Source organism: Haliotis asinina, chromosome 7, assembly GCF_037392515.1.
Source record: "Haliotis asinina isolate JCU_RB_2024 chromosome 7, JCU_Hal_asi_v2, whole genome shotgun sequence".
In the NCBI taxonomy this organism is placed as follows: domain Eukaryota; kingdom Metazoa; phylum Mollusca; class Gastropoda; order Lepetellida; family Haliotidae; genus Haliotis; species Haliotis asinina.
Genome location: NC_090286.1, coordinates 47,280,321 through 47,308,119, shown reverse-complemented (window position 1 = coordinate 47,308,119; position 27,799 = coordinate 47,280,321). Strand labels below are relative to the sequence as shown.

Genomic DNA, 27,799 nt, shown 5'->3' with positions numbered 1-27,799 from the left:
TCTGAAATTTAACGGCCACAACAATCAGTTCCTCATATCACTAGTTTGTCATAATAATTTCATACTTCATTGTAAAGTCTAACAGGGAATGAATCGGTGTGTTAGGACAGTGTGTCTATCTGCCTGCCTTTGTCTGCCTGTCCGTCTATATCTGTCTGTCTATCATGAAATGAATAAGAGCAATATCCATTCAATTTGATAATGGCACAATAAAGAGTGACCAATGAACTAAAATGAATCACACATATTTTGTTTCGTTGTATAGTTCGGGACATCCCATTCGCCAGCTAAATGGTCATTTACGCCAATCCGTACTGGTTTCATATTCCGTATTTGTATCCGTAAAAGTCGCCATTAAATAAAAATATGCTGGGGAATCTTCATATCCGTACGAAGTGGGAACCTGTTACATATCTTTTCTATTTTCTTCATCTGCCTATTGGGTGGATACGTGTTGAAACAGGTCGGGCAAACGTAACCGTAAGGCGTATCATGGATAGGGAAACAGCTTGATGTGATTGCTCTTTCTTGGACGCGTCAGAAACATGTAGCTGTCAGACATCACAGGCCAACTGTATCACCTCGCGCTGGAATAATCATTTGCGATAGGGTTGCTGAGAAGATCCCACATGTGTACAATGAGTGAAGACCATTCTTGATGTACAAATTCATGATATTGGTGGAGTATTGATAAATGCGGCGTAAAAACATAATGTTGTTAAATCACCAACAACAGACCGAGTGCATGTTTTCAAAACCAGACAAGGCATCGATGCTGCTTCATACCACTGTCTACCCATGCCAGTAAATACAAACTATCTAAATGATAATATGTATGTTTCTTTCCATCATCGAATGCATTGTGTCCAAGAAATACAGAGCAACCTGCATGCCATTTGTTCGTGTAGTCCATATTTTATTGACAATTATCGGAAGAAGTGGAACATAAATTATAGACAGTGACTGGATAATTTGATCCTTGACAAATAGTCATAGATATCTACACTGACATCTAAAATGCTCTCTTGGATAAAAACCTTGAAGTTCCCACAATGTTCCCATTGTACAGAAGCAGGTTTACTTCATCTGTAACGCCAGACTCTGTGGCATAACGGAGTTCCAGGTCTAGGGTATCTTCCAAACGATGCTCGATTGCCCCATAATCATCATCAAGTCTGCCACAAAATGATGGATTCCGGTTTTTATCCAGAGCCAGCGTTCTCTAGGATCCTAAACTTCTGAATATTTGGCCACCATCAACAAGCACCGAGAGATAAAGATTGCTGCTATCGCTATTCAAGTCTGGGTAAGATATGAGCATATATAAACGTATGGCGGTATCGTTTTCAAAGCAGTTTTCAATTAAGAAAGCTGAGTGAAGTTCTCAGTCACATACTCGTAAAAAGTTACCATTATGTAGTTTCCTAGAACATGTATAGCTTTTTAGGACTCCGTAATTACCTTCATCAAGCACTAGCATAGCAACAGTGCTGGCGTGGTTCTTTGTTCTTTCAAATATTCAACACGGTCATGTAAATCGCGATCTCTTCAAGCAGATTACTGAAACCTGATCGAGAATATAAAATGATAGACAAACAGCTAGTCTCTGAAATGAACATTTTTTACTGAAAAAACGTTCATAGTGAAAAGAAAATAATATAATGAAATGGAGCCCTGAGACTTTCTTCATTATGGAAATCTAGACTTGCCACATTTTCTAGACTTGCGTGGGCTTTCTTGGATATATATACTTCAGGCTCTGTACGACAGACCAATAAAATGGATGTGTAGGAAAAAGAAGTACAATACCTCATCGCATCCGTGCAATGAACACTTATTGTGGGCGGTGACAAATGCCCGTGAGCGAATTGTGTGACCAATGTGTGAGTAAGTGGGTTGCAGCAGTTACCAGTATAGTCACCAAATAATGTATCAGTTACAGGTACATTGACATCAATGACGTAATCTACGACAATGTAACTTTTGTTTTTGAAATAAAATGATAATATTTGAAATGAATTCTCATTTGAAACCGATGAATGATATAGCTGTAATCAGAGTTAGTGAGTGAAGCTGCACTAAATATAACGGCATGGTATCAGGGTCAGTCGATAACATGACTTGTAATATCACCACAGAGAAGAAACTCTAAGGCTTGGTTCGCAAAGGCTGACTAAAATTTCTGGATGCTAATCTCCCGAACGATGACTAATTTGATTAATAGGCGCTATGCAAGTTATGCAGTCTTTATTTACCTCTAGTCGAGGCAACTGACTAATATCCTAACATGGATGCACCGGAACAAATCTTGTTAAGCAAGGCCGAATATGAATCATGATGCACCTATATCCTCGTTCGACCGACGAAGTGAATGAAAGTTTAAAAACTACATCGGCATTTTTCTGAACTGATTTTCTAGAAAAAAGGAATCACTGAAAGCGATGTGTCAATTCAGGAGAGTGAAATGATAAACAACATTGCTACTGTTTATCAGTCAGCTGGTGATAAATAATCATTTGTTTTACAGTACTTCAGAGATAGCACGTCGGGTGTTGTTTTTAGAGAGGTAATGGCGTGCATCGGCGCCATTCGGCATCAGAGGCAGCCATGTTGCTATATCTACACAGTTGTCCTAGGGTTGAAATCGTTACGCAGGCAACAACCGCAGAAACACGTAGTGTTTATGATATTGACGTGTATAGAGTATGAGAGAGTAGGTGTATTAGTAATATGAAATACTAGCCATACAAGCTATCATTGAGGTTGTTTGGACAGATTGTAATCAATTTGATATCACATATTTAACACACATATACATTGTATACAAGAGCCGTAGTGAGTGGGGATTGGGGCGGAATACGCATCTTTTATAATGAAAGAAATGACACAAGTGAGCAATCTTAACATGACATCAGGTTGCATGATTGCGTTCTGTCATTTCAAATTACAGAGAGAAACGTGCCAGTTTGTAGCAGCTTGCTTTGGTTAATAGATTATGATTATGGCTGATATACAGTCAATTAACGTCAGCTGAATATACGTAGACGTGAAATATTAACATATAAAGCCAGAGATAGTCCTATATCCAAAATAAGCGATTGCTGAAGTCCGTCTCTCCATTTTATAACTTAGAGGTATGTTATTCAAGTTGCTTTAGCTTTTAGCAATATTCCGTAAATATCACGAGTGGGGACACCAGAAATGGGCTTCACACATGGTACCCAGTTGTGAAATCAAACCCGGTTCTTAGGCGTTTGTTAAGGCTTTAACCTAATTAATAATACGGAAACACACGAGGTCAATAATCTCTATTTCCATACCAACACTTGAAATCTACAGCTGTCGGAACGTTAGGCATATTAAACAAACACGTTACAATGATATACACACGTATCGTTATTGAAAACAACAGATCAGATGTGTAACAGCAGCTGTTTCAATTGCTTTTTGAACTCCCGGAAATTGTGAACAGCTACAAGTGAGTATGTGTCATGAAAGAGTCTGGATACAGTAACGGACTTCCCAGGATGTTAGAAAGGGCAATGGGCAGCTGAAATTGGTTATTGACAGCAGTTGATGAGGGTTGTCATCATGTTACCCACCCAGGGGACTGTACCGAAAGACCAAGAAATAGAATCAGTCACTGATACTGACATTTTGACATCCTATGACAATACAGAGCTTAGGATATCAAGGTTTATTTTGTGTCATTACATTATAGATTGCCATTACGTTTTGAGAGCCTACTGACACACTTTGGTTACTGCTGTAGATGATTGCGTCATCGTCGTTGCTGCTTAAAGATTTAAATAAAATTTTGTAGTGAGCGCGTGAGTTTAGGTTTACGCAACGTTTAGCAATATTACAGCAATATCGTGGCGGGGGACGCCAGAAATGGGCTTCACGCATTGTAACCATATGAGGAATCGAACCCGGGTCCTCGGCGTGAGGATCGGACGCTTTAACTAAAGGCTACCCGACCACCCCTGGTTCTGAAACCGTCTGGATGGACGAACTCATCATCAGCTCCGGGGCAGTGTCTTTTTCACCACAGCATGTACCGTGAACTTCCGCGTTGTCAAGGCCACATGAGCTAATTTATCAAGTATCGTCATTAGTTGCAATATATTTATATCATATTATGTCCAGCATCGGGTGTATGGAAATAGTACAAATGTGAAGATCAGGACAATCGCTAACTCCAGCATGCCCGGAAAGTCTAAAGAATATCTCGACACAAGCAGGCCATCAAACTGCACACCAACAGTGAATATGTGCATGGCCCACTTACAATTTTAATAACAAATCTCATTCTCCACATGATGCGGGATAAAAAAAATCCCAGACACATGTAAATGTTCTGGCTCTATCACCATCCGTGTGATGAAGAGGGACGGTATCAAAAGCTTTGGAAACATTTACAACAAAAATGTATGTACATACAGGCAGGGTTCAGGCTGTTCGCATCACTTGACATAAATCACCTGCTGTATCAACATATCAGTAGTACTTCAACAACGCGCTGTGCTTAGTTTATAGTCGCATTGCATTGACGTAAGGATATGTTGACACTGACCCAGTCATCAGTAAAGTAGAGTGAGATCAAGGTCCCTGTTTACCGGTGTATGTACAGATGATAAGGACCTGTGCCAAATGTACAAGGGTAGCTCAGGTGCAGGTGTCACCGAGTGCAAATACCTAGAGTGTTCAACAAACAACACCGTCCTTTAAAGGATTATTATAAAACAGATCTTGTTTTGTACAAGGACAGGAATGTTAATAAAACCCAGTCAAAACAATATGTTTTGAAGAAAATTCACTGTAGTAAGCATTCAAGGAATTTTGCTGTATGCACATGTGTAGCAGTTTGGTCTCTTAAAAAAATCTTCATTATAGACTCAAGACAAGGCTCAGGATGTTCTTTTCAAGCATGGATATTGTCTCTGAAATAATTCCTTCATCTTAGACTCAAGACAAAGCTCAGGTTGTCCATTTCAATCATTTACTGTGAAGTCAAGCTCTTAGTGTGTTTCGTCGTCGCGAAATAGGAACTTTGTGCAAAAATACATTCTTACATATTTGCGGTAATTAACCTTGTCAACAGACTCTCCATCAGCCCCTTAATTTCATTACTGGAACACTCTTTAGTAACGCGTTCACTTACACAAGACTGATATTAACATCCTTTCAGCATCAAACTACAAATGTCATGATGCTAAAATGACATCAAGTAGGGAAGCACATTCTGAGCAGATGAAACTCTTTCACTGTTTCAGTATGTGGTATGCATAGAAAATGTCGACCGGTACCCTGCGGTATTGCAATAAACTCAATAACGTCTGTCACCATTGTAGAGGATTGCCGTTGTAAACACATAAACCACCTGCTAACATCTCAGGCTAAGCCTGAAGAGTTTCGTATGGACGTTACTCAACCAGATGACCCGGAATAAGAGGTGCAGTAGCTCGCCGATTCTTACATCTCATCGATGTATCGATTCCTGTTACCCAACGAAATTAAAGCAAAGCGGAAATTATGAGCGTGCTTGTAGAATTCTCGCACCATGACTCTTCGCGAACACCTGATGTCATCACTGATTTGCAGTGATCCTTTTGTACAATTTCCGACACAAGTTTGCTATTAACGACAAGAAGAATCTGCATAAAATCCAAACAAAGTATTTTCAAGCGTCGATATTTTGTATTTACGGTTATAGATTTGCATTGGTTATTCATTAAGATATGCATCACAGATCTGGTAACGTTCCGATGGAGGTTCCTGACGTAGCACATAACATGGTCTCATACTGATGGTATCCGGACACGTCGTATCAACTGAATGTTTGAATAGGTATTGATTCAGGAGCTTTCAGATCATTAATACAATCCCGGGGGTTTGATGATCTTGGTTCTAAAACTATATAAATCATCCCTGTTTTTTTTCATCCAGAAACATTTACAAAGCATGGTACAAGTAAGCGCTTGACGAAACAAGAACATCTAGAAAAATCTTTGTAGTCGAGATTCATGAAACATACGCCTAACGTAGTCAGGGAAGTTGTGCATTATCATGAATAATATCTTGATTGTCCATCACACCGGTTGGACTGGTACACAGTGAGTGGGTTGACGCCGCCCTGAACGATACAATTGTAGTTGGAGGAAAATCCACACTGAAGCAGATTTGTCATATGTATCATTTGAATAAAACCTACAAACAGGTGTAAGAAGCTGAAATTTCCACGTGAGACAGATCCCGTATGCCTGTCATTTTAAAGAAACCCATAAGCAGATTAAGAAAATATGAAAATCCAAAGATTACGACCTACATGAATGTGGTTCTTAGGATCACGGTACGCCAACAAAACATAAATTACCACTTTGAAAATTGTGGCGCTATAGTCGGGAGATTTTTTCTAACTCTGTAACATTATGGGGTGATTATAAACCAGCAGGGCAATATGAGTTGAATAACTGTACAAAAAGCTAACTTATCTACCTGCTGCAGAATGAAAACATGATGATAGAAACAAAGACAGACCTTTGTTCGTTGAAAGGATTAGCCACTTTACAGCACCGTCTAGCGTCTCCCGACATGCTTCCTCGTTAAGGAAGGAAACAACTTGATAACTCTGATTTTATAATAGATAATGGTAAACAATCCATCACCACATCTCACTTGTGGCGTATGTCTGATGCAGACGAGCTGTTTACATCTAGAAGTAACGAGAAGATTAAGTGTTATATGTTAAGCTTCAAGGGCATAATATGACCCATGGATAAGCGGCCTACACATGGATAACGCTGTGTATACATGACTGTCATCACGCACACACGAGCACGTACATACTATGTGCGTATGTTATTCATTCAATAGTCTGTCATTCAGACTCTGAAACAAATATATTAAAAAAGAAACATGCAAGTCGAGAAAACATGGCAAGTGTAGACTCCCACAACTTTTGAAAATGAAGAAGTCTCAGGGCTCCTTTTCAGTATTTTGTATTTTTTCTTTCTACTTTGAAGGTTAAATATGGCCATTTCAGAGACTAGTTGTTATGGTCTAATCATTCATGAAATGTATCTTACGTAGATTCGGTATTGATTTGAAAGGTTCATTCCTAGTGTGTTTCTCTTTTTCTCGTTTTTGTGTTTGTTTGTTTGTTTCTTATTTTTTTTTTTTTGCTTTGTTTTTTTTGTGTGTCCTTTTGTGTTCCTTGTTATCATGATATCACGATCTGTGGACACTGGGTTATCTGACGTTGACGTCTTGCTCTCTCACATATCCCTGTTATCAGGATGTAAGGTACACCGATTTCACGGGTATAGTTAAGTCTAAGAGGCTATCATATGTCAGTATCAGTCTGTACTGCTGTTCGGTATAGTTCTATGTGGTTATGATATTTAATGGCAATCTGGAGATTCTGATGTCCGGTATAGTTCTATGGTTAGCATGTTTAATGACATTCTGCGTTACAGTATAGTTCTGTGTGATTTGCTACATACGTGATCTGACATCTTGCTGCCTGCTAAAACTGGTGTAAATTCACACTCACTAACTCACAAACTATTTTGCTGTATGGATTTCGGGCCACAGTTATCTGACACAAGGTTATCTGTTATCTTGTTTCCCGTGTACATTTTATCTGGAATAGTATTATGTGTTTTTGCCTATAGTAGTCAGACGTCCTGGCTGTAGTTTATCTGTTACATATGTCCCTAATTGCTTGTTTGGTATATTAATGAACATTTAGTCAAAAACAGAAAAAGTTAGCTGTTCCATAATTATCATGGTTACTTTTTTCCAGAAATACACTAAGTTTATATGTCACTAATTACATGTACTTGTGATAAAGTCAAAAGCGTGTTAAACCCCTTTTATGAGTATGGAAACTGACGTGTTTATATATACCGCTTGATATAATGTTGTTGACAACATTTAGGTTATAAACTATATATCAGCCTGTAATAAATATACAAAATTAATCAGATATGCATCCTACAGTGTTCTTTGAATTTGATTAAACCACGATGTATTTCGTCAACGTAGTTATTTCTCTTTAGTATTAAAACCTCGGTCTTGCAGCTTTATCGCGATTTATTCATTAAAAGGCTCCTTTAATTACCAACTGTCATCTATGTGCCAGGTTCATTAAAGTATTGATGATATGAAAAGCCTCGTGTGCTACCATCAGAAACTAATACCATATGGAGCTTGTCTGTTACAAACAACCTTCTCCCACAAAATAACACAGACTCTGCATAAACCCTGGCAGTAAATTACACTACAGAGGCTAGCATCAAACAAACGCCTGACCACGGTACTACTCCCGCAATGCATACCAGTGTCGTTCCGTCAGTCAAGACATTCACCGATCCTACTTCAGGTCAGACAGTATTCATACTAATCATGTCTACAGTCCATGCACTCGTTGCTTGCATTTAGTTACGACATAGAGGTCCAAAGTAGAATCGTCTTGCCAAGATACATGCGCGTACACAATTAATAAAGAATTTTAAATGTTCTGCGATAAGAAACGACAAAGCCCTTTACCGGTAACGACAAAAACGTCAGTAAGATAAAGCAAAAGACTAAAGAGAGCAAGTGACTACCAGATGGATCAGTGGGGCGTTGGTATGATGCAGGTACAATACCGTACTACTTGAGCATGGGTATTATGGGATTCGAAAACCAACCAACGAGATCTTATGAGATCTAATGAGATCTAATGAATAGCATATGAAACTGTGCATTGTGGACCTTAGCTCCCTGGCTCAACCATCCTCTCTGGAAGGATTGTAGCATTCCGCTCTGTTGTACATTATTGGAATTGCATGTGGATTTTACGCTCAAACAGGGATTTCTTGTAAACTAATTTCAATTAAAAACTTTCAAAGCATTGAAATTATTCAAAGTCATGATTTCAAGGGTACCCAGACTCTTTTCCATCATAAATGAGTACAACCACCAACTTATGATCACCTCTATGTTTTTCGGCTAACATGCATTCTAAGTCGGGTCCTACAAGCAGGCTCAATTGAGGGGACACTCCTAGACTCGCTATGTATTTAGATATATTCAGTTGTTGATACTTCCGCCTTGACGCTTGTTGTGAACAGCGCCTTTTATTCAACGCCTATAGTTGTTAGCATGATCTTCAGATGAAAAATGCTTGTTTGACATTCCTGAGGAATGAGGATACGATTTCGCACTGTACAATGCCCGTAACCAGGAACTGGAGGCTGAGCCCCAAATATCTGTAATTCCAGTTCAAGAACCCCTTATATGAAGTTTGAAAAACCGGGTTTTGTCAATACCTTAAGAAGTGTGTGAATGGTCGGTTCCAGCTACTACTAGGCATTGTGACCAAACAAATATTTGCCCGTAAATGCCATGAGTTCTAGAGGAAATAATAGAGGTCGCATATGTACAATAATGAAAACAGCATACCATCATTTTATTGTTCGGTAAGCTGGGCTTTAAAGACTGTTACTCTTTAATTGACTCTCTGCAACACAAACCACTCTCTTTGCTGGCAATTGTCTCCAAAACTGCAGACAATGAAATACAGCACTACAATAACACAAAATAATGATGTACACTGTCGGAAAGCCTGACTAAATCAATAACAAAACAAATAGATAGCTTTGGCTCAATTTCGAGTTCCGTTGAATGAAAGATTTGTGAAGGTACAGGAATATTGGGAAACTGTTGATTATTGAACATCATTATCGTTTTTTTATTCCCAGTGAATGAAATCATTATGCTGCGTTTACGTTGTCAATATTACTTCAAGTAAACTGAATGTGCTTTAATAACACTGTTTAGTTACCCACAAAACTGACCGGACTGACGAATACAATGTTCAGTTGTATTAACCTCTAATCATGAAGATACAACACACGAAACAGGAAGGCCAGTTACAATAACCACGACCATTTGTATCTGAAGTTTTGATAAATGTCATATAATTCATGTTCACAACACAAATAAAAAAGATAAACTTACCGAAAAATCCAGAAATGTCCCCATACTGTAAATTCCAATTTGAAAACGAGCAGAAAATTCGGTTCAGACTCTTACTTAACGTACACCCTGATCAACGCCGATCGGACCACGACTGCACTCCCCTACCAGTGATCGATGATTTAGAGCCCTAGCTTTAAGTACCCTCTAATCCGTGTATCATATCGTGGGCCCTATGAGCCGTGTACATAGCACTGGAGACTGGTATGCTAGATGTGTGACGCATAACATGACGATTGAGGTCACTGACACAAGTTACGCTAAACGTCCAACATAAATGACGTAACGTCAGTAGTTTTAATGCGTTTCGGCGACCTTAATCGACATAGACATTTCTTTTGCTATGATCACAGAAAACGATTTCCAAGGTGAAGAACGATTTGGAAACATAATCAGCCGTTTGACGTAAGTCGTCGGGAAGATTATTATTATAAGATTTTATTGTCACGTGATGGCGGTTTGTATGTGTGAATCAAGACATTAAGCAACACTGGGCGTTACATACATGGCGCTGTTATGTTTCAGCAGTTTTCAACATATGGAACAGAAGTAATTTGTTTGCTTACTGGTCCTGGGATGGTTGTGTGGGTACCCTCGGTGGAGGTGGTTAAAGACTACAAGCTACCGGCGGTACTGCTTTCGATGAAAACAGGTTGCAGTTCTTAGAACATCTGGTGATATCAAATATCGTGCGAGGCAACATTTACTGACGGGAATATATAGACTGACACTCACCTGGGGAATAGGCAGAGAGTCTAATTGTACCACATCACCATTCTCGTGTATTACAGGCCTGGGTTCTATCGGGAATGAAAGGCAATGCGGGATGACAGATTGAAGTGTTTGTGGCTGGTGGTCTTGCAATTGGATTGAAAAGGGCAGGTCGAAATGCGATGTGTATTTCACCACTCCACAGATTGCTGAGGCTGCCATACGTGCTTAAGATAATGAAGATTTATTCACGTTTAACGAGCACTGCTTGTCAATAGCAGAGTTGGCAGCACGACTCCATGTATTGACAAGGGTATTGCGTGTGGGCATTGTTTAATTTACAAGGCTTTATTATAAAACATGCGATTTGGGAAGAGAAATACGTAGAAATCAGTGGCTTTGTAGCGGCGTGGTCGTCTGTTGGAGATCTTTAATTGCAATAGGGCATCATGCGCTATAGGTCAGCTGTCAGACTGACCATCTTGTTGTGAATACCGATCCCTATATATGTGTAAGCAGATATGTCTTCATTATTTCAACTACTTGAATTTGAAGTTATGCAGCTAATGAATGAGGATTGTTTTACGCATATTTTAGCAATATTCTAGCAATATCATGACGAGGAACACTAGACATGAGCTCCACACATTGTATCAATGTGCAGAATCGAAGCGGATCGAAGCGTGACGCACAGTTGCTGTAAGTATAAGGGTATAAACCGTGCCTGGAAAGTTACAGATGGAACTATAGGACTGATATATTGGCCAACGATGTAACAGAAATCATTCTGACATTCGAACCAAGAACCAACAGAACCTGGACGCACATTTTCACACTGAGATAACCCAGACCTCAGGGCCAAATATTTGGTCCAAGTTGCGATGCTACTGATGGTTTTGCAGTATACTGTAATGGTCAACTAGAGATGACATAGGTGTTAAGTAACATTCACTCAACACCGGATTGAACGTGCAAGCAATTCTGCTACATGTGTACACCTATAATTCGTTGCCCTTAACCGTTGTCAAAAATAATGATGATGATTCACAAAAGAAAGTACACGTCTGGTGTTTTGGCTGATCTTCTCTGTTGAAAGATTTCTAATTGGACGAGGAATACTCGGGAAGTACATTAAATATTGTCTCCTCGTTGACATTGCATTCTCAGCACAAGTGGCGACCACGGTGAGTGTGTAAATAGAACAAAGTACCGGATAGACTAAAGGAAAAGCAATGTTTAGCTAGGGTGGATTAGCATATAGGTCCTCTCTCTTTCGTGTCCTGGGTCTCCGATACATCAAATATTGACGTTTTCGTATCCTGTGTCCACGTTCTTAATGGTTTGAAAAGATATGACCTTCCATCAAATCTCTACTTGAACACGTCCAAGAAAAAATAGATCATGTAGCAAATATCTAGCAGAAACTTTGAACACTTTGGAACCACATACGAAGGATTGAGTGTTCCGGATTTGACTTGATATTTCCAGCAAGTAAGAGGTCACGCGCAGCAGTAGTGAGGTCATTGTGCGGGGATGTACTACTAACAAACTAAGATCTTACTCGGAGTGAACCGGGCTTGGGCGAATAGTGTGTTTGATGCAAGGGGGGACAACTCTAATGGAATTTCCGAATTAGGTCACTAGGCAAGAATCTGCCGTCTTGACAAGGTCAAGAGGGAGCCGTGCGCAAGCTGACAATGTAAAGAGCACTCAAAATCACTTCAAAATATTGGTTCATGTTATCGAGGAAGTCCAACAGTCTGGAACGTTATATGCATGCCCCATTACAACACAGCGTGACTGCGTTGGACAGAAAGGTAACAAGACAAGATCTACTTACCTCGACATTATTGCAACATCTTGGAAAATCTTTAAAATATAAGTAAGGATGATATCCATGTGATCTAGCACTAAAACAACTGGCATGTGGATGGTCCCGACGAGTACACTCAGCTGCAGTGTGACGTGTATCCACGCAACGCTTAACCCCCATTTCACCTTCACCTTTTCATATTATGACCTATTGAATACTAGTTAAATATTGAATACCGGGCTGCTCCTTAACATTTTTTGTTGAGTATAAATATTCAGCTTTGCGTGTGTATGTTTCGTGCGATTCAATCTCGAGTATTTCATAACCATCAATAATTAGACAACATCGAAGACGTACTTCAAAATTGAAGTACCATATTGCGTCAACAACCGCATCGATGACAACCATCAGCATCACATTTCTTCAAGCACGTGCGAAAATCACAGCGACCGTTGCTAAGGAAGGAGCTCATCCAACAAAATGGAATTCTGGCACTTGTTCTTGGCATATTCAATCAAATAACACATAGACTTTGCAACTTAACCGTTTTTCACTGTAACGGTGAACCTCACTGTCTCGTAGTAGGATATCGAGTTTCTGGTAGTTTGAGGCAAACGTATTAAAATGCCATTACTGGGGGTCGTGAAATGGTATCGTGGTAGAGATAAAGAAGTGTGTATGAAAATAATGCATGGAGTTAAATCCCCCGGCACAGAAACTGACTTCCCAACCAAGCATAACACTAGCACCACATTTAGTCCAGTGAGTGTAAGGCTGGAATGGGCCAACCTCAAATACATTGCAAAAGAAATGGTTTTAAGTGTTTTAATTACAGAAATGTATCATTAATCACATATCCAAAGTCTAACATTCACAGAGACGGGAACATTTACTAACTGTAGTTTTTTATAACAAAATCTTTCTCAAAATTTCATAATGGAAATCTTCATGCTAGATATAAAACACACAGATAAGTTGTTTATAACTTCATATTGAATCAAAACGTTTAACTTGACGAATTGATAGTTCTTCATATTTACATAGTACACACTTTTAAAGATATTTTATCTTGAAGTCCTCGTCAAGGCCACCTCGATGAGCTGCTGGCGAGTTGGAGCAGCTGATTCCCCTGACAGCTTCCACATCCAAGTGAACACTGCAAGTCGTGTTTTCAACAGCTGCAACGTTTGTTTTACAGTCTTGCAGTTACACCTTATATATAACCTTCAGAAGGTTGTCTCGGGTTGCTGGCAATTGTGTACAATTTGGATGAAGTTGTCGTTGAGCATTAATTAGGGTTTATCAAGGAGTGACCGCTTAAATGCAAAATGATGCAAGCCTCATACGTCAGAAGGCACCGAGACTCGAACATACGGCCATAGGCGTCTGGCATACCCAAGGGGTGCAACTCTTACATCGTATTCGATGACATGAGACGGTAATCCCCCGTTTTGCTGGAAACCTATAAGAGCTAGAGTCCACTCCGAAAGTTTTGCCTGACACCTCAAGTGGGTAATAGAAACATTTATGTAACGTTACCACAAATAACGTTTAGGTGGACATGAAATGCATCTTTTATGCAGTTAGGAATATAAATATTATTTCAGAATATAATTCACTTCATCCATTCAGGAATTCTGACTGCAATGGAAATGGGAAATAAGTTTCTAATTAATCTAAATCTAGATATGATGTGAAATTTCTGTGGAGCAAATGGCAAGGAACAGATCCTTAAAGGCGATGGCGTGCCAGCTAAGAGAACGCCAGACACATTCTGGGTAAGAATACAGCTATTACGTTTAGTAGCAGTAAATACCTAGTTGGTGCAAGGAAGATACATTTTGAAGATGCTAAACGTAATCAAAACGACATTAGATTACCGAAGAGTGCGAATCAACTAATCAGATTTAACAGCAGGATGTACAGCACTGGTGCCTATTAATCGGCGTTTCTACAGACAGTCATAAGGATATCTTTATGCTCGGAGAAAACAGGAATGACGTTATATCTAGCTACTTACGATTGCATTACTTCTTGTGTAGAGCCCGTTAATCGGGAATGTCAGGTTCAAGTTAAATTTGTCTTCATTAATTAATCCCCTACTGTCTAACAACTGCCTGTCCGACAACTGCGAGGTCACGCCGGTCCCCTGTGTCTAAACAAAAGGTCACACTGTTATACCACTGGAGTGTACCAGGGTGTTTTATGATAAACAGAGATTCGTCTTCGGCAAATATTGACCTCAATTCATGCAGGAATCTGGAAGTTCCAGCGTGTAGAGACTTAGTTTAGTAGGCAGTATTACATTCTTAACTAGCCGAACGTGGTTTGTAATTGAAAATGTGGATTTACATGCAAACGTCGGCGTATTAATAGGACCGAAACTGTGGTTATTCTCTAAATCCCTTGTTACATGAAGCAGGTTCTTTCTGTGAAGGCAGTCCAGGACCTCGAGGCTTAGCATTCCAGTTCCCGGTGCTCAGATACAGAAGTGTAGTGATACAATACAAGCATTGCAGTGCATTGGAGCAGTTGTGTTTGCTGCAGTCGTCAGAAACAGGTTCTTGTAGCTGAGTGGGACCATGGAGAGAAGAGCTTTCAACGTCTTTGTCAGTTTGGCAGCGAGAGTAGGAATTTTTAACACAGTGAAATACTACTTTTACGCATGACGGAAACGTAATGTGTCTGTTGGAAAGCTTTACATTTCATCGCACAGTATACAATGAACAATGGCGGCAGACGGCTCTATAGTACACAGATGTTCACAGGAGTTGTGCTTTTAGATACTCATATACCGGGTGAAAGAAAATACGCACCTATATCCTGTTGGGCCCCAAAATAAACCAAACAAGTCATAGTCATTCGGTCGGGACTAATTTGATCATAGCTGATGAGTGTTTCGTTATATCTAAATTCCATGAGTAAATTTTCCTTTCTTTCTTTTCCTCCCATCTATTTGCAGGGTCTTCATTAATGCAGTGTTTATAGAATTGGTTCTCCGCATAAAGGAAATTATACCAATAGATTCTAAGTGACCTAGCAAACTAAATAGTGAAAAATATATTTTGCTAAATATTGGTAGCATACATTTCAGCATGTTTTAAGTGGGTAATATCTAATTTCGCGTAACTTCTTTGCATATTTATCACTGACTGTTAGTTGGATAACGGTTCTCTCAGTAATATCCCAGTTGTATTGTAAATAACTGAATAAGTGATCTCATGACTTAAGGCATACGATGACATGCATTATGCCAAGTTAGCCAGCCGGACAACAGATCCCGTTAGGAGACTCTTACAACAAGCACAGTATCCTCATTCAGCAGACATGGGTTATCAAGTCTATTTCTAAAGCTGATCATCACGGGGTCGCAAGTGATTAAACATAAGCAACGATCAGTGAAATACGAGAGCATGCATCACTGGCAGTGACTTAGTGATTATGGTTTTCGCAATATCCATCAACATCACTGCGGGGACACCAGACATTGGCTTCACATTGTATCCATTTGTGGAATCGAAGATGGGACTTCGGTGTGACGAGCGAATGCCCTAACCACGGGCTATCCCAAAGCCCCCACGCAGTACTAACTACAGATAGCTGTGCTAACCTTCACAGTGTAACTACACCTTCAAGTTTGATCACTCTATCATTGTATATAGAAATCAATCAACGATATTCGTTTTACAACATTGACAGAAACAATGTAGCATAAACAAAATGTTCAGGTGCTACGGTAGAGCACAACTTACCGTTTACACCCATGCCGCTAGGTCCATGGACAAACCACGACAGCGCGCTACCATGTCAACTCTGACAATAACTAACAAGAAGCACCTTTATTTATGTTCTATTCATGTAGCAGCACCCAATAAATAGCCAGGGGCAATCAATAATGATGTTCGGATGTTCTAGGGCCTGTAGATGTTCAGTCACTCGAGCATGAATTTTGTTCATCGATAAACAGGTAGATCACGACAAGGCAAATAATGTGAACTTTATGAGCAGTCAGTATTGTTAACAACCTGTGGTCATAATGATGGTTTTCACGGGTAGTATATCTGGAACATATGCAAATTGTCACTTTGCGCCGTTCTACTTAGGAGATAGACATCCTGTGTTGGCCAATTACCGGGTGTTATTGAGTATTTGAAGCACGGGACTATTTCATTTGGAATCGACGGCGTTTATCGACATTGTAAACAGAAAAGTAAACCAAATGGGTTTTCCTGTCTGCACTCGTTTACATCGAGTATGGATACAGCAGTGAAGTGTCATCAGCTGGCCGTTTCAGCTGGTTCCCATGGTTGCATCTGGTGTTGCTCATTTGTGACGTCATTCTAACTTTACGTCACAATATGATTTGAATGTCGTCACCACTGTTGATGACACAACAATTGTTTACGTGTCAATACGCAGTGAATAGTCTTGCAGTTTCCGGGAATCTAATACCATTTGATCAAAAGACATGTTTTTCAACCAATCAGATTACAGAACAAAGGAACTTTTGGTTTACAATTACCATTATTGCTGAGTCGTATTTGTCAGTGAGTTTAGGTTTACATATGTACTACTTACGCCTCACTCAGCAATATTCTAGCTGTCTTAAATGTATTACATGTATATCAGTTGTAAAACAAACATCACTTTCTTTTGTTTTGAATTAAACATCTTAGTCTTTCGCTGTTTCAAACTCAGAACTTGGAACGGAAAACTTTGACTGTTTTAGTTGTAAGTTTGGCAAATAACGAATGCGTTCAAACTGTGAGTTATCCCTAACTGCTCTAATTTCGTGGAGTCATCACTGATTTTCAGTGGTACATTGATAAACCTTTAACTAAACTGTTTTTGTCCATTCATTATAATTAGTCAGTCCGCTGATTACAAAGCAAACTGGACGAATATTTCATATATTTATCCATAAACATTACACATGCTTTATATATTATAGTATAACTATTTTAATAGATGTTTATACAAATCATTCCTATGCGAAGAACAGCTTGACGGATGTTATTTTCAATTCCTTCGTATCAAATCGTGTCATGAAAAAAATCGATTATTCTAGTAGGTAATAGGACGTATCGATAACTGGAAAACACACCAAAAAATCACGACAGGCAAGAAATCACCTGTAATTACCTGTAATAATCGATTTTTCAAACAATGATTTCTTTACACAAATGTAATAAATTGGCTATTGTCATATTACTTAATACGATAAGTAAGTTGTTGGAACGCTGATATCAACGTAAAAAAACATCAGTAACACAATGAAAATAGAAACACATACAGTTCATGGTGGTGCATGATGATAGAGTGGATCAGTGAGTCTTCCAGCATTCACCGCCACATTTGTTATGCTAAATAAAGATGAAGGTAAGTATCAGAAGTTATGCTGTATGACGTTGAGTGGTGATATCTGGAAATGTATAACATTAGGTGGTAAGGCTTCATATCGCATGGGAGTGATACAGTTTAGTCTTACGCCGCAATATTAAAGTTATATGGCTGCGGTCTGTAACTAATCGAGTCTGGACCAGACAATCACGCGATCAACAGCATGAGCATCGATCTGCACAATTTGGAACCGCTTACATGTGTCAACCAAATCAGCGATTTGTTTCATATTCGAAGCCAGAAGTCAGATGAGTGTTTTTTTGTGGTTTACGATTTATTGTTTATTGCGAACGTCAAAATCATCTCGAAAGTGAGAAAACTCTTTCGAATATTTTAGAATAGACTCCAGTTTCCAACACCCACATTTTTCAACCACATAGTTCTCGGGTATTATGAATACTTCAGTCCAAATGAATTAGCTTCCATATCAGGTTCTAGATTTTCGAAGCTCTCTCGGCGTCAAGACAGTCGTAAGTGTCATACATTATAAGACAGTCGTAAGTGTCATACATTATAAGACAGTCGTAAGTGTCATACATTAACATTAGCCTACGACTATCTTGTCGCTAAGAGAGCTTCGAAAGTGTAGACTCTGATTCCTGCGAAAGTCATGCACATGTACGTGGATCTTCAGTAGACGCTGTAATATGGGTGATGTAATATTAATTACGCCGCTTCGAGTGCTGCTCATGTATGCAGTAGGGCTTTACGACGCGATGTTAAACCCATACTGTTATATATAGGAAGCGACGGAGCAATGCATGCGATGCAGCGATCGCACCTTGTACTGGAATACTGATAGAGATGGGGTAGCGATAGTGCTGCTTTGTTTAACATGAGCGAGGATGGTGAGGGAGAAACTTTATGAAAATGGTTTACACAATCGTGTAATGAATGGGTATCGTATTGAGGCGGTTTTTGAATATTCTAGCAATATCACGGCGGCACACATATTATTCCCATTTGAGGAACTGAACCCGGGTCTACACTGTGACGAGGGAACACTTTGACCACCGGGCTACCCCACTGTCTCACATGTCATCGTGTACTATATGCATAGGTCGATGCTCATGCTGTTGACCACTGGATTGTCTGATTGTACGGACAGCCGCCATGTAGCTGGAAAATTGCTGAGTGCCACGTTAAACAACAACCAACCAGACAAACAAACCCTGGTGGCTTTATTGGATTGCAATATCGCAATTGCCATTCACAGTAAATCATTTTGTATTACCCCTGGGAAACTGCCTTACATAACCAAGGCGTAATTGACAAGATTAGTTACGAGTTTGACAGCGGATTTCATTAAGTCGCGTTATAAGAGTTGTTTATTTCAGAAAACCTCACTGATAAGGATGACGGGCTGTGATATAGACATATGCTGACGACGACATATTGAGAAGAGATGGCCATACAGGGTTATGATAACCGCGCGTGGCATGTGATACAAGGGATTGTTCCACACCGCGAGTAGGTTCTTTGTAGTGGGTGAGTGAAAGAGCTTTACGACGTTCTTAGCGATGTACCATGCATATCACTGCGGAGGACACCAGAAATGGGCTTCACACTTTTTACCCATGTGTAGAATCGAACCCGGGTCTTCGGCGAGACCAGCGAACACTTTTACTTCTGTGGCTACCCCACCGCCCCGTTAGGTAGAGTAGGTTACAGCAGTAAATGCTAAACTGACATCGGATGGTCATGGACAGTTACCTGGGTGACTTTGTCAGGAAACTTTGGAGCTTCGTTTTCATAGCGTGAATCCTCAAACCGTCGACCCCATTTATATCTAGCTGTGTTTGACGTTAGCTTCACTTCGACGTTTCTAAAATATCATAAAATAATGTGCTTTTCGGAAAATATCATGGCAATGGCGTATCTTTCTCTCTGACTATTAAATAAACTAGACTTGCTCTTTAAAGGATAGAATTCCTAACAGTATCCATTCATACGCTTAGCATTCAGTTCAGCCTAGCAGCAAGGCTACTTCCAAACATGAACTGATAAGAGACGGAGGAATGTATGTGGTGATCAGGCTCGGTGACTTGATATTTTATTGCGGTTCATTATTTGTTACTCGTTTATTATCCTATAATAGTGACGTCGATGTGCCATAAATTGATCGGACGATGGGGTTCGGTGACATGTCTGGTTGCCAAGCATCCCTCTGATCAGTCATTTGATTCTAACAATAACGAAAACGATGTTACATTTCTATTCGAAAATTAAGTCTAAACTTTTATGTTGGATTATCACCGAAAATCAACTTAATCCTACCGTACCCAAATTAAAAATGCACTTAATGAGATCCGAAATGTATGAAGGTTCATTTAAACCAGTACTTGATCAAAGTTGAACTGGTGATGCGTTGAGTATGTGTGCCATAACTTAATTTATTAAATGCAGCATATCAAACAGTACTCACTGTGATTGATCAAGGATCAAAATTAAGTCCAACGTCGATGCAAATGCTGACAGAATAGTTCTCCCTACATAATGGTCATCTAATATCATTAAAACGATGCATGAAAAGTAGAGTATTTCGTCCACCAAACCTGAAACATTAGCGGTTTGCAATTTCGTTCAACAAGCATATGGAAAATAGTTGATAAAATAGTCTGATTCTCACAGTTGGGTTGTGTTATCACCCTGGATATCAGAGTGCAGGAACCTTGAAATGAAGCTTCATGTACTACATGCAGTATATCAACCTACCGTGAAAACTCCGAGACCAATGGTCCGTTTCCACTATCGTAAGTACAATGTATTTCATTCTGACTTTTATCAGCACGCACGTTTGACATTTTGACACGCTCTGTATAAAAATAATATTATGAGAACGCCCCATTACCAACACACACTATAATGTAGGTATGTCTCTGTTAGTGCCTGGTTCGTAAGTGATGTATCCATTATATTGGCGGATATGTGTCAACGCACATATCAGGGCGAGCATTTTGATAACAGCGTAAAGAGCTGTTTTTGTGGCATCCTGTGAAATGGGCTGTATGATAAGGTCGCGGTGTGATCTCGTGGGAGCACATGAACAATAATTGCTGGTAGTCATCACAGACATAATTACCAAAGCGGCTGTTAAGTTCCATGTAAACTGATTCGCTAAAAGCACATATGTAGATAATTTGCTTAAAAGTACATTCTTAGATAATCTAATTAAAACCGTTCCATGCCGAATTACTTCACTTCACAAAAACGATGGTTTTAAACCAGAAAGATTTTCAGAATGTTAGGAAAACCTATACCAACCAGTCAGTTAACCTATACCATTCGCGTTGTCGAATTCTAAACGATCTGTTTTTGTTTAATTTTCAGCAACAATCCAGCAATGTCACAAGAGGGTAGACAGATGATGGGTGTGCCATGATAGGTAGCACATCATCTTTGTCTGTTCGATGAAACAGGACGTGAGGTGAGGGGAATGATTTTTTGTAGAGACCGAACTGTCCTACAGGATGCTTCACAACAAAACATGCAGTAAGATGCTGCTTAAAATATGTTTGAAGTACTAAATAAAACACTGTTTTGCAGTTAAAGTTGTAAATATATGGGTTTTGAAGCTCCGTACAAAACCCCAGCCATCAACTTTGACAAAAGCTCCACCTACCCATCCCGACACTTCACCCTATTCCCCTACCATCTCCCCACACACGCTGGCTGGTCTCCTATAGAGAAAGTAATCGACATACCTGTGAGTAATCAGGACTTCTGTCAGCAATGACACATCTGTTGATGAGGGACTCAGATGTGTCAGATGTGTCACAAACGTGTCAAGAATGAAACCGACAACCCAGCAAACCACACTTTTATAACTTCTGCGTTTACTGATAATGATATCATTCCGATTCCTGACAATTCCGCAAATTGAATTACCCAGCAACCACGTGACGTGCCAAAGAATAGCCAAGAGAGTTTCCGTCATGACTCCGGTCCATGGACCTCGATACCGGATAACGTCAAATATTGACTCAACGGTGGTGAATTATTATAAGATTATTCTCGCCAATAGTTGTGTAATTGTTCTAATAGCCACGAGACTAGTATCAAATAGCTGATGATAACGCTCATCGGTAGGGGGCGTGTTCAGAACATGACCCAGTGACCTTTAGGATCTCGGGTCAGGGACAGAAGCCAGATTTCTGTCTGCAGAACGCCGATGATCCATTACCAATTCACGATACAGTGTGGAACAGAATAATCATATAGCTAAGCTCCTATAGTCATTGATATCAATGTGTCCTCGTAAAGAACGCCATACACAGTAATATCCCAGCTGTACCACGGCGGTCTCTCAATAAGTAAATCTGGAACAGACAATCCAGGGATCGACGCCATGAGCATGTGTCTACACAATCACGTCATCGAAATCTGAGAGCTACAGCTTTTAGGCTAAGCCGGTCTGTTTGTTTCTTCAGCTAACACAAACTATTTTACCCTACCTTCTTGATTGAATTGTTATAAATTAATGTTGCAATTACATGAAATAATATTTATGTTAATGGCATTGGTTTGGATAATGTTCCGTGCTGACGTTTGTAGATATGATGTTAGGCGACCCTGAATGATACGTTATGTATTTCTGTCGGCAACATAATGACAAGAGAAGACTTCAGTCAGTACCTAACCACATCAATTTCTAAGAATTTGTCAAAATTATATATACTGTAGATACATATTCAACTTCCATTCGTTTTATACGGGATGGCTTAACGTTGCTAATGAATAATAAATTAATCCATACCTGGTTGTACATATTTCAAACCATATAATTTAAGGCAAACGTCACGGTTATCAATATTGAATTCATAATCTGTATAATATAACTGTATGACTATTGAGACTTAGGGCCACAAATTAATATGCGGATGCGATTAGTACTTTGCTCAAGGGATAAGGGCGCAAAGTGCATTCTGATCTCCCTATGGAGAATACATCTCTAACAATTAACCCATTAGAGGGTAGAAGGTTTGCTATTTCTATCACCATTTCACCCTGGATTGTACCATTAGTTTCTGGGTATACGGATGATAAGCTAAACGGTGTAAACTCACCTCAAACACTCGCTTTGTCCATCTTTTGCACTGCTTAGTCTCAAGCAAATACGAGTTACTGGACACCTTAAATATGATTAGGAGCTCTGGCGCAATATTCCAGCAATATCACATCACGGCAGTGGATGGTTTTCACATCCTCTCGGTTCCCATGAGATGAATCGAACCCGGATGCTCGGTGTGAATAGCGGGAGCTTTAACTATTTGGCTAACCCACAGTCTCCAAAATAAAGCATGCAGGTACTATGTCCGTGCAATAATCGCGACAGGGACGTAAAACATATAATACCACAACGCTTACGAACATTATACAAAACTGGCCACATTTAAGTCTTAAATTTGGACTCTATAGTATTGCCAGCAAATCCACTGACCATATATTATCACGATTCCGGGTCTACATTTGTACAAACAATACACACACATTGCAACTAATACTTAAAGTGGAATTTCACTGTTATGAAAAACCAGATTGCATTACAAACCGATTGTCGCAGTTTTAGACAACAAGTCGAATTCACAATAATCCGGGTTTGAATAATAAAGGACGTGTGGGGCGACAAACCTTTACTCACGTGTGACCCATATCTCCTCACTGATTAAAATTCTCCCCTGGTTGGGGTCGCAAACTAATCCCATTTGGGATTCCAAGCCAAAAGTTTCAAACAGCAACTGATCCAAACAGATATCAGGTTCCATCTGATAACAACAAATTCATCACATATAATAGCTAGAACTACCAGAAGACAATCTCGTGTCGGACGACAATGACTGATGGACAAAAGTGATCGAGTCGACGCTGTATATATGGTGTCACGGTTGTATGTCAGAATCACACGATATGTGTTTATAGGGACAAGTTGAATATGCTGAAACCGATACCTCTTGTTTTCAAATGTTTCGATTCTAGGAAATCAGGAAATTACATGCGAATGGTTAACCTGATTGCGAATCCGTGTTGGTGGTTGACAAGGAGTGTATCCATGTCATCGTGGGTTGCATGAACTTGATGCGGTCTTTGTTGGGTTTATTTGTTTAGTGTTTGTGTTTGTTATCACTTACGACAAGAACATGGCTTGTTGGATGATAGGCCGTAAAAGAATAAACATATCGGTTAGTTCCGTGACGTTTATGGAAAATAAGAGCTGGCTATTGGTTGTCTGGAGTCTGAATGGTTCGTCAAGGCTGAAAAGCCACACATAGCAGCAGTTCAGAAACATGTCTATGAACCTGAAACATGATTTACAATGGAAATGTGAGTTCAGAATCAAGTTACATGTAATGTCAATGACGGTGTTTACACATTCACTGACATTTTACATTCAGTAGGTAAATGTATAATACAGATATAAAGATATGCATGTCAGCAGAACTGTTTAACCACAACTTTCCCATGTATTCCTTTAACATCGCGGCGTATAAGGTATTATATGAGAGCCCAAAGAGGTCTTGCATTTCATAGTTGTTTTCCATTTTGTCGAACATCAGGAAAACAACGGAGACAGTTCTTTGGATATACAAATTCATTATTATTAATGTAAGCGACGTTTCGGCGTAGATGCTATACCGTGGATACAGTATGTAGTGCATACTACATCCGGCGAAAGGTCGCTTACTTTAATGATAAAGAAGCTGAATACCTATAGAACTCTCCCCGTTGTTCATCATACCAACTTCTCAAAAAGAGGTTAACCAGGACAACAATATCGCATAATCGTGGCAGTTCTTGGATTCGAACCCCATCCCAGCTGATTCTGCAAATATATACTGATGGACGTACATAGCTATCAGGGGGTATACACACCACACAATAATGCAGATACTGAAACTAAATAACCCACAGACCTACCGTGAGAGCATGCCTTTGATGCTTAGGCTAAAACATTGTGCATTTGACTTTGTTTACGAGCTTATATTTTAATACAGAAGTCATATTCTAATCACGAGGCAGAACGCTCTATCTGGTAAATACATACAAAACGATGATCAACTTTGGCGTGTGCAAATTCTTCCCATTCGGAACTTCCTGACATGTAGAGATTAAATAACAGGGAAAAAAGTAAGAGATCGTTTCGAGTGTTATAACGTCTTCCTTTTCGGAGAGTAGCTGCCTCTCTCATACAGCGGGACCATACAGCGGTTGAACTGTCTCTGGAACATTCTGGACCTCTCATGCAATAATAAGACAAGTTGCGTTGGTTCAGCGGTAGAAATGTCTCTACTTCAAAACTTGTTTGCAGCCAACGCGCCCAATTTCGTTGGGTTTTTTCTCAAATGTATTCTGGGCTTCATGAAGTGCTGACAGTTGTAAACCTTATACACGTGTTTAATGGGTAGATCTTAGAAATACTGTCAAATGTATTTGGGCACGACGAAATATGAAGTGTCTTCGTACCCACGGCCCATGGATTGTGTGTGTGTGCGTGTGTGTGTGTGTGTGCGCGTGTGTGTGCGTGAGAGAGAGATAGAGAGAGAGAGAGAGAGAGAGAGGAGCGAGGGAAAAAAGAGTGTGTATCACTGAGATAGACATTGTGTGAGAGATAGACAAAAGACAGTGTGTGTGCGTGCTTGAATGTTTGAGTACGTGAATGAAAATCCACCAACTAATAAAACGCGAAAGTGACCATATGTTTCGATCTGGAATTGTGTGGGTTTTAATTTTCAAAACCGTTGCTTGTGTGTGTGCGCGCCGCGCGCGTGTTTGTTTTCGTCTCTACAAATGTACACATCTCGATCTGCTCTCGAACTGATTATAATCACTTAATAATACACGTACTCTAGTGAAATAATCTATAGGTTTCCCTCACACCACACACCCATTCAGTAAACATTTATATGATACTTGTTGGATTTATTACCACGACAGCTTTGATAGTGTGTTTCCATAATTTAGGCCTCCCTTAGACTCATGTACATTACCACTGAACATACAAAAGCTGTTCCGGTGATTGGAGAAACTCCATACTTCCCAAATACCAGATATCTGGTTTCAATTTTATGCTGTAATTGAAAACACCCCATGGGCATTATTCAATCAGTATGAACCGTTTTATGTAATTTAAGCATGACTTGTTAGATTTTAAAACCACCTCTATTACGTATAATTAGCACCTTAATCCACGTAACACGGTTTATGGTATACTAAGTTCATGGTCTGAAAACATTGGTTGGTGTTAGTTGTACTTACGGTCACGTCTATCAGCACACGAGGTATTGGAGCATGAAGAGAAGGGTTAAGTGCTTCTAGATACGATTCCTACAGTGGCATTATGGAAACTGTTGAAATAACATCCTCTTTACGGGACGAACATAATTGTTGAGCAGCAAGATGCAATATGCATTAGGCTCGGTTATGTGATTGTGATGCAGTTGGACACATGTTATACATAGATAATTCTGAAATAGGTCAGGCAGCGCGATTCTGAGTGTACCAATACGAGAGGGATAACAGCAATGTTACCAGAACACTATTAAACAGCTGTAGTTAATTAACGTGGAAACAACAATTCAAAAGAACTAAAAAGGTTACAAGATATGAGAATGATAGTTAATGTTTAGGCAATACCATTGCCTGAGAATATTTCAAAGATACGGAGTGGCAACACATTTGGTATGTCAATCCGACATGCTCCACGTTAGTCGCACACCAGTGTGTTAGTCGGGGACAACTTGGGACGACTTTGTTGAAATGTTTGATTTAACATGAGTTTAAACAGCGGACCGAGTTTGGTTTGAGTTACATTGAGGTGAACAGGAAATATGCCGATTACTATTCGTGATATGTCACCTTACACACTTTTTCATATACCAGTAAACTGTGTGAGGGACATTTATGGTGTTGCCCGATGTGACATTACTGGGATAGTCTTAAAAGCGGCATAAAACCGTATCCACTGCTCTTAACCGGAGGTCAGGCTTTGTGCCTTAGATGGCAATGACGTTGTATCGCACCATGTAGAAGTGATAAACTCAGTTTCCACAAACATAACAACCTCTGCTGTACACATCCCTATTTTACGATTCCATTAGCATCATTTACATGTGTTTCGCTATAATATAGTAGTAATACTAGGTCGGACTACCCCGACTCATCTGTGGTACTCGTCACAACCACACGCATGGCCACGTCAAATGGTCAACGGGAAAACGGGAACATGTGGTACAAGTACAAAAGGGAACTGCACCGGACACCGCCTAGTCACTGTTGCATCAGGTTCGGAGATATCATTAATGTGCCCATGTCTGCCATTAAGGGTTGTGACAACTTTACTGAGACTTAAAAAGTTGCCAGCCTGGTCAATGGTCACATGGCACTTTTCAGTTTTTTGCAGAAAAGACAGTACCGAATGTAGACGCTGTTGGAATACTGATCTTCATAGAGGTGAATCTAAGGTCACCCCGTCCCTGTTGTTATAACACCCTGTGGAAATAGTTTGCCACCTGAATATTTAGGCATAAATATGAAACTGAAACAGATGGGATGGTTTAACAGGTCTATAAATATCTGAAACAGGATTTTAACTACGTGAGTCAGAGTTCGTGGTGCTAATCACTAGATGGCTTTGTCCATATTCACTGTTTCATATACCCAATGTCATACGTCAAAAAAGTACGAAAATAGTACCGGCAGTACTAGTAATCAACACCTAGATAACCTGTGATGTATGCTGAAATGTATAACATGCGGACAAGACATCGTTAAGAATAAGTGACACTTTTTATAGATTAACCATTCTTCTCAAACAAGACAGCTGCTTGTTCCCTATTAACAACCTCTTGTAAT

The 27,799-nt window shown here is 39.7% G+C and overlaps 1 protein-coding gene across 8 annotated transcripts in view; it reads right to left on the bottom strand.

Annotated features, from left to right (window-relative positions):
* The window catches only part of LOC137291023 (prostaglandin E2 receptor EP3 subtype-like), an 81,723-nt gene that overhangs the window by 27,901 nt on the left and 26,023 nt on the right, over nt 1-27,799 (bottom strand). The window contains exon 1 of one of the 8 annotated variants that reach the window (XM_067822276.1): nt 16,303-16,365. The exons of 3 other annotated variants lie outside the window; for them this stretch is intronic. The gene's annotated coding sequence lies outside the window, so the exon portion shown is untranslated. Of the gene's footprint in view, nt 1-6,540; nt 6,736-10,008; nt 10,123-16,302; nt 16,366-27,799 lie in introns of those variants that run through there. 4 more of the 8 variants (XM_067822274.1, XM_067822271.1, XM_067822268.1 and 1 more) reach the window with 4 other exon arrangements.